Source organism: Arachis ipaensis, chromosome B10 (genome assembly GCF_059453495.1).
Source record: "Arachis ipaensis isolate K30076 ecotype BB chromosome B10, ASM5945349v1, whole genome shotgun sequence".
NCBI classification, from domain to species: Eukaryota; Viridiplantae; Streptophyta; class Magnoliopsida; order Fabales; family Fabaceae; genus Arachis; species Arachis ipaensis.
This window is the reverse complement of record NC_142435.1, coordinates 88,313,940-88,322,700: the sequence shown is the minus strand read 5'-3', so window position 1 is coordinate 88,322,700 and position 8,761 is coordinate 88,313,940. Positions and strand designations below refer to the sequence as shown.

General features: G+C 37.6%; 1 non-coding gene across 1 annotated transcript; it reads left to right on the top strand.

The window, feature by feature from the left end:
• The first annotated feature begins 6,128 nt into the window (after positions 1 to 6,128).
• LOC148580778 (small nucleolar RNA R71) lies at positions 6,129 to 6,236 on the top strand. The gene has a single exon (XR_015898304.1). It is a non-coding gene; the product is annotated as a small nucleolar RNA R71 (small nucleolar RNA).
• The last annotated feature ends 2,525 nt before the right edge of the window (positions 6,237 to 8,761 follow it).

Below are 8,761 nucleotides of genomic sequence, written 5' to 3'. Positions count from 1 at the left end.
TATAGTGACATATAATCCTACCAACACTTTGATTTGGGAATACATGTGGTATAATCAGTGACCATACTTCATCTCTTATCATGAGCAATTAGACCAAGGAATTGGCTATTGATCAAGATTTGAGAGATTGAATCACCAAGGAATTGGAATCCAATCACTTAAGATTGCCAAGGAGATCAATGAATGCATTGATTGAGGAAGAGATGAGAATGAACTTGATCCGGAGAATACAACATCTCCTGAGCCCAATGCATCCCCCATTACTGATCTTACCCATTCTCTTTACTTTCTGTCATTTACTTTTATGTTCATTTCCCCGACTTCCGTTTAAGATTCTGCAATTTACTTTTCGTCATTTACATTCTGCCATTAACTTCCAGCAATTACATTTTCTGTTATTTACTTCTCCACCATTCACTTTTCTGCAAATCTCAACTCAATTTCTGCTTAGCTCAACTAGAACATTCCTCTGATTAAAGTTTCTTGACCAATCAATCCCTGTGGGATTCGACCTCACTCTATTGTGAGTTTTTACTTGACGACTGGTGCACAGAAATTGTGATTACACTTTGATTATGTGAAATTCATTGCTCTTTCTTTCCCTGGTAATGGCACCAAAAACATGATGCCAATACCATGGCTCACAACTTCGCACAACTAACCAGCAAGTGCACTGGGTCGTCCAAGTAATACCTTACGTGAGTAAGGGTCGAATCCCACGAAGATTGTTAGTATGAAGCAAGCTATGGTCACCTTGCAAATCTCAGTCAGGTAGGGTTAAATGTGATTGGATTAGATAATTAAAAGGTAAATAATAAAGGATAGAAATACTTATGTAATTTATTGGTTTGAATTTCAGATAAGCGAATAGAGATGCTTTCGTTCCTCTGAACCTCTGCTTTCCTACTATCTTCATCCAATCAGTCTTACTCCTTTCCATGGCTGGCTTTATGTGATACATCACCATTGTCAATGGCTACTTTCGGTCTTCTCTCGGAAAAATGATCCAAATGCCCTGTCACGGCACGGCTAATCGTCTGGAGGCATCACCCTTGTCAATGGTTTCATCTTATCCTCTCAGTGAAAAAGGTCAACACACCCTGTCACGGCACGGCTATTCATCTGTCGGTTCTCGATCATGCTGGAATAGGATTTACTATCCTTTTGCGTTCTGTCACTACGCCCAGCAATTGCGAGTTTGAAGCTCGTCACAGTCATTCAATCATTGAATCCTACTCGGAATACCACAGATAAGGTTTAGACCTTCCGGATTCTCTTGAATGCCGCCATCATTCTAGCTTACACTACGAAGATTCTGATTAAGAGATCTAAGAGATACTCATTCAATCGAAGGTAGAACGGAGGTGGTTGTCAGGCACGCATTCATAGGGAATGATGATGATTATCACGTTCATCACATTCAGTTTGAAGAGCGAATGAATATCTTAGAAGTGAAATAAGATGAGTTGAATAGAAAACAGTAGTACTTTGCATTAATCTTTGAGGAACAGCAGAGCTCCACACCTTAATCTATGGAGTGTAGAAACTCTACCGTTAAAAATATATAAGTGAAAGGTCCAGGCATGCCCGAATGGCCAGCCCCTCTGATCTAAGAACCAGGCGTCCAAAGATGTCTAATACAGTAGTAAAAGGTCCTATTTATAATAAACTAGTCACTAGGGTTTACAGAAATAAGTAATTGATGCATAAATCCACTTCCGGGGCCCACTTGGTGTGTGCTTGGACTGAGCTTGAGTGCTGCACGTGTAGAGGTACTTCTTGGAGTTGAACGCCAGTATTTGTGCCAGTTTGGGCGTTCAACTCTGGTTTTGGATCCTTTTCTGGCGCTGGACGCCAGAATTGGGCAAAGAGCTGGCGTTGAACGCCAGTTTGCGTCATCTAAACTTGGCCAAAGTATGGACTATTATACATTTCTGGAAAGCCCTGGATGTCTACCTTCCAACGCAATTGGAAGCGCTCAATTTCGAGTTATGTAGCTCCAGAAAATCCACTTTGAGTGCAGGGAGGTCAGAATCCAACAGCATCAGCAGTCCTTCTTCAACCTCTGAATCTGATTTCTGCTCAAGTCCCTCAATTTCAGCCAGAAAATACCTGAAATCACAGAAAAACACGCAAACTCCTAGTAAAGTCCAGAAATGTGAATTTAACATAAAAACTAATGAAAACATCCCTAAAAGTAACTAGATTCTACTAAAAACATACTAAAAACAATGCCAAAAAGCGTATAAATTATCCGCTCATCACAACACCAAACTTAAATTGTTGCTTGTCCCCAAGCAACTGAAAATCAAATAGGATAAAAAGAAGAGAATATACTATAAATTCCAAACTATCAATGAAACATAGCTCTAATCAAATGAGCGGAACTTATAGCTTTTTGCCTCTTGAATAGTTTTGGCATCTCACTTTATCCATTGAGGTTCAGAATGATTGGCATCTATAGGAACTCAGAGTTCAGATAGTGTTATTGATTCTCCTAGTTCAGTATGATGATTCTTGAACACAGCTTCTTTATCAGTCTTGGCCGTGGCCCTAAGTACTTTGTTTTCCAGTATTACCACCGGATACATAAATGCCACAAACACATAATTGGGTGAACCTTTTCAGATTGTGACTCAGCTTTGCTAAAGTCCCCAATTAGAGGTGTCCAGGGTTCTTAAGCACACTCTTCTTTTGCTTTGGACCTTGACTTTAACCGCCCAATCTCAAGTTTTCACTTGACACCTTCACGCCACAAGCACATGGTTAGGGACAGCTTGGTTTAGCCGCTTAGGCCAGGATTTTATTCCTTTAGGCCCTCCTATCCACTGATGCTCAAAGCCTTGGGATCCTTTTTATTTGCCCTTGCCTTTTGGTTTTAAGAGCTTTTGGCTTTTTCTGCTTGCTTTTTCTTTTTCTTTCTATTTTTTTTTTGCCTATTTTTTTTCTACAATCTTTGTTCTTTGCTGCTTTCTCTTGCTTCAAGAATCATTTTTATGATTTTTCAGATTATCAAATAACATGTCTCCTAGTCATCATTCTTTCAAGAGCCAATATATTTAACATTCTTAAACAACAACTTCAAAAGACATATGTACTGTTCAAGCATACATTCAGAAAACAAGAAGCATTGTCACCACATCAATATAATTAAGCTAAGTTCAAGGATAAATTCGAAACTCATGTACTTCTTGTTCTTTTGAATTAAAACATTTTTCATTTAAGAGAGGTGATGGATTCATAGGACATTCATAACTTTAAGACAAAGTTACTAACTACTAATGATCATATAATGAAGACACAAACATGAATAAGCACTTAACATAGAAAACGAAAAACAGAAGAAATAAGAACAAGGAATGAATCCACCTTAGTGATGGTGGCGTTTCCTTCTTGAGGAACCAATGATGTCCTTGAGCTCTTCTATGTCTCTTCCTTGTCTTTGTTGCTCCTCCCTCATTGCTTTTTGATCTTCTCTTATTTCATGAAGGATGATGGAGTGCTCTTGATGTTCCACCCTTAGTTGCTTCCAATAATTGTGTGGAAGAAAATGTATCCCATGAGGTATCTCAGGGATCTCTTGATTTGCAGTCAAATGTTCTACCACTGAGCTATAGACTCTTGATGGAAGCTTTTGTCTTCCCTTTCCTCTTTCTAGAGGTTTCTCTGGCCTTAGGTGCCATCAATGGTTATGGAAAAAACAAAAAAGCTATGCTTTTACCACACCAAACTTAGAATGTTGCTCGCCCTCGAGCAAAAGAAGAAAGAATAGAAGAAGAAGAAGAAGATATGGAGGAGATGGATGGATGTGTGTATTCGGCCATATGGGTGGGATTGGGTGGGAGAGAGATGTTGAATTTTGAAGGTAGTGGGTGTATGGATGTGAGTGGTAAATGAAAAACAGAAGGGATGATCATGAATGGGAAGAGAGATGATGATGTAGGTGGGGATCCTGTGGGGTCCACAGATCCTGAGATGATCCTGTGGGGTCCACAGATCCTGAGGTGTCAAGGCATTTACATCCCTGCACCAATTTAGGCATGTAAAATGCCCTTGCACACAACTCTGGGCGTTCAGCGCCAGGTTGGTGCCCATTTTGGGCGTTCAACGCCCATTTGTTGCCATTTCTGGCGTTGAACGCCAGAACCATGCTTGTTCTGGGCGTTCAGCACCAGGATGCTGCTCATTTTGGGCGTTCAGCGCCAGAACTATGCTCTGTTCTGGCGTTGAACGCCAGACAGATGCTCCTCCAGGGTGTGATTTTTCTTCTGCTGTTTTTGATTCTGTTTTTGATTTTTTTGTTTATTTTGTGACTCCACATGATCATGAACCTATAAAGACATATAACTAAGAAAAATATAGTTAGATAAATAAAAATTGGGTTGCCTCCCAACAAGCGCTTCTTTAATGTCAATAGCTTGACAGTGGGCTCTCATGGAGCCTCACAGATTTTCAGAGCATTGTTGAGACTCTCCAACACCAAACTTAGAGTTTGGATATGGGAGTTCAACACCAAACTTAGAGTTTGGTTGTGGCCTCCCAACACCAAACTTAGAGTTTGACTGTGGGGGCTTTGTTTGACTCTGCTTTGAGAGAAGCTTTTTCTGCTTCCTCTCCATGGATGCAGAGAGAGATCCTTGAGTTGTAAACACAAGGTTGTCCTCTTTAAATTGAAGGATTAATTCTCCTCTGTCCACATCAATCACAGCTCTTGCTGTGGCTAGGAAAGGTCTTCCTAGGATGATGGATTCATCCTCTTCCTTTCCAGTATCCAGGACTATGAAATCAGCAGGGACGTAAAGGCTTTCAACCTTTACTAACACATCCTCTACTTGTCCATAAGCCTGTTTTCTTGAATTGTCTGCCATCTCTAATGAGATTTTAGCAGCTTGCACCCCATAGATTCTCAGTTTCTCTATTACAGAGAGGGGCATGAGGTTTATTCCTGAACCCAGGTCATACAGAGCCTTAAAGATCATGGTGCCTATGGTACAAGGTATTATGAACTTTCCAGGATCCTGTCTCTTCTGAGGCAATGTCAGTTGATCCAGATCACTTAGTTCATTGATAAACAAGGGAGATTCATCTTCCCAAGTTCCAATACTAAATAATTTGGCATTTAGCTTCATGAGTGCACCAAGAAACTTGGCAGTTTGCTCTTCAGTAACATCCTCATTCTCTTCAGAAGAGGAGTACTCATCAGAGCTCATGAATGGCATAAGGAGGTTCAATGAAATTCCTATGGTCTCTAGATGAGCCTCAGAGTCCTGTGGTTCCTCAGAGGGAAGCTCCTTATTGGTCACTGGACGTCCCAGGAGGTCTTCCTCCTTGGGATTCACGTCCTCCTCTCCTTCTTTGGGTTCGGCCATGGTGCTTATGTCAATGGCCTTGCACTCTCCTTTTGGATTCTCTTCTGTATTGCTTGGGAGAGTACTAGGAGGGATTTCAGTGATCCTTTTACTCAGCTGGCCCACTTGTGCTTCCAAATTTCTAATGGAAGACCTTGTTTCATTCATGAAACTTATAGTGGCCTTGGATAGATCAGAGACTAGATTTGCTAAGCTAGATGGATTCTGCTCAGAATTTTCTGTCTGTTGCTGAGTGGATGATGGAAAAGGCTTGCTATTGCTAAACTTGTTTCTTCCACCATTATTAAAGCCTTGTTGAGGCTTTTGATCCTTCCATGAGAAATTTGGATGATTTCTCCATGATGAGTTATAGGTGTTTCCATAAGGTTCACCCATGTAATTTACCTCTGCTATTGTAGGGTTCTCAGGATCATAAGCTTCTTCTTTAGAAGATGCCTCTTGAGTACTGTTGGATGCAGCTTGCATTCCATTCAGACTTTGAGAAATCATATTGACTTGCTGAGTCAATATTTTGTTCTGAGCCAATATGGCATTCAGAGTATCAATCTCAAGAACTCCCTTCTTCATAGGCGTCCCATTATTCACAAGATTCCTTTCAGAAGTGTACATGAACTGGTTATTTGCAACCATGTCAATGAGTTCTTGAGCTTCTGCAGGCGTTTTCTTTAGGTGAATGGATCCACCTGCAGAGGTATCCAATGACATCTTAGATAACTTAGACAGACCATCATAGAATATATCCAGGATGGTCCATTCTGAAAGCATGTCAGAAGGACACTTTTTGGTCAGTCCTTTGTATCTCTCCCAAGCTTCATAGAGGGATTCACCTTCTTTTTGTCTGAAGGTTTGAATATCCACTCTAAGCTTGCTCAGCTTTTGAGGAGGAAAGAACTTGGCTAGGAAAGCCTTGACCAGCTTATCCCAAGAGTTCAGGCTATCTTTAGGTTGAGAGTCCAACCATACTCTAGCTCTGTCTCTTACAGCAAAAGGGAAAAGCATGAGCTTATAGACTTCAGGATCTACTCCATTAGTCTTAACAGTATCACATATCTACAAGAATTCAGTTAAGAACTGAAAAGGATCTTCAGATGGAAGTCCATGAAACTTGCAGTTCTGCTGCATCAGAGAAACTAATTGAGGTTTCAGCTCAAAGTTGTTTGCTCCAATGGCAGGAATGGAGATGCTTCTTCCATGTAAATTGGAATTAGGTGCAGTAAAGTCACCAAGCATTCTCCTTGCATTATTATTATTTTCGGCTGCCATCTCCTCTTCTTGTTCGAAAATTTCTGAAAGGTTATCTCTGGATTGTTGTATTTTAGCTTCTCTTGGTTTCCTTTTCAGAGTCCTTTCAGGTTCTGGATCTGCTTCAACAAGAATATTCTTGTCCTTGCTCCTGCTCATATGACAAAGAAGAGGGCACAGAAAAAATAATAATAATAATAATAGGGAACCTTTATACCACAGTATAGAGGTCCTTGTGTGAGTAGAAGAAAAGAAGAAGAAAATCTGAACTCAGAGAGAGAGAGGGTTCGGATTTTTGGGGAGTGAGGGAGAGATGTTAGTAGATGAATAAATAAATAAAATAAGATGAGAGAGGGGAAATTTCAAAAATAATTTTTGAAAAAGAGTTAGTGATTTTTGAAAATAGTTTTTGAAAAAGGTTAGTAGTTTTTTCGAAAATTCAAAATAAAAATAAAATAATTAGTTAATTAAAAAGAAATTTTTGAAAAAGGGGGAAGATATTTTCAAAAATAGAGAGAGAGAGTTAGTTAGGTGGTTTTGAAAAAGGTAAGAAACAAACAAAAAGTTAGTTAGTTAGTTGAAACAAAAATCAATTTTGAAAAGATATGGAGTTGGGAAGTTAGAGAAGATATTTTGAAATCAAATTTTTGAAAAAAGATAAGATAAGAAGATATTTTTGAAAAGATATGATAGAAATTAGTTTTTGAAAAAGATTTGAATTTTTAAAATCACAATTAATGACTTGATTCACAAGAAATCACAAGATATGATTCTAGAACTTAAAGTTTGAATCTTTCTTAACAAGCAAGTAACAAACTTGAAATTTTTGAATCAAAACATTAATTGTTATTGTTATTTTTGAAAATTTGGTATAAAAATAAGAAAAAGATTTTTGAAAAATATTTTTAGAATTTTCGAAAATAACTAAGAAAAATGAAAAAGATTTTATTTTTGAAAAAGATTTTGAAAAAGATAAGATTTTTAAGTTGAAAATTTGATTTGACTCATAAAAACAACTAGATTTTAAAAATTTTTGAAAAAGTCAAATCTAATTTTCGAAATTATGAGATAAAAGAGGGAAAGATATATTTTTTTTATTTTTGAATTTTTAATAATGAGAGAGAAAAACAAGAAAAATGATGCAATGCATGAAATTTTTAGATTAAAACAATGAATGCATGCAAGAATGCTATGAATGTCAAGATGAATACCAAGAACACTTTGAATGTCAAGATGAACACCAAGAACATATTTTTGAAAAATTTTTAATGCAAGGAAAACATGCAAGACACCAAACTTAGAATTCTTTAATGCTTAGACATAAAGAATTCAGGAATGCATATGAAAAACAAGAAAAGACACAAAACATGCAAATGCAAAGATCAAACAAGAAGACTTACCAAGAACAACTTGAAGATCATGAAGAACACTATGAATGCATGAATTTTCGAAAAAAATGCAAGATGCACATGCAATTGACACCAAACTTATAACATGACTCAAGACTCAAATAAGAAACATAAAAATATTTTTGATTTTTATGATTTTATGATTTTTTGTATTTTCTTTTAATTTTTTTTGAAAATCCTTTGAAAAAGAAAAATAAGGATTCCAAAATTTTTAATATGAATTCCAGGAATCTTGCCATGTTAGTCTAAAGCTCCAATCAAAGGGTCAGGCATGGCTTATTAGCCAGCCAAGCTTTAGTCAAAATATGAGTGTAATTCATTCAATTTTAAGCCAAAACTTCAGTCCAAAAGAATTTAGACATGGCTTTACAGCTAGCCAGGCTTCAACATGCTTCATGAAACACTAGAATTCATTCTTAAAAATTCTGAAGAAAAATAGATTTTTGAAAACATTTTTTTTTTCGAAAACAAAGGAGAAATTTTTGAAAGATTTTTGAAAAATTTTTGAAAACAAAACAAAAAGAAAATTACCTAATCTGAGCAACAAGATGAATCGTCAGTTGTCCAAACTCGAACAATCCCCGGTAACGGCGCCAAAGACTTGGTGCGCAGAAATTGTGATTACACTTTGATTATGTGAAATTCATTGCTCTTTCTTTCCCTGGTAATGGCGCCAAAAACATGATGCCAATACCATAGTTCACAACTTCGCACAACTAACCAGCAAGTGCACTGGGTCGT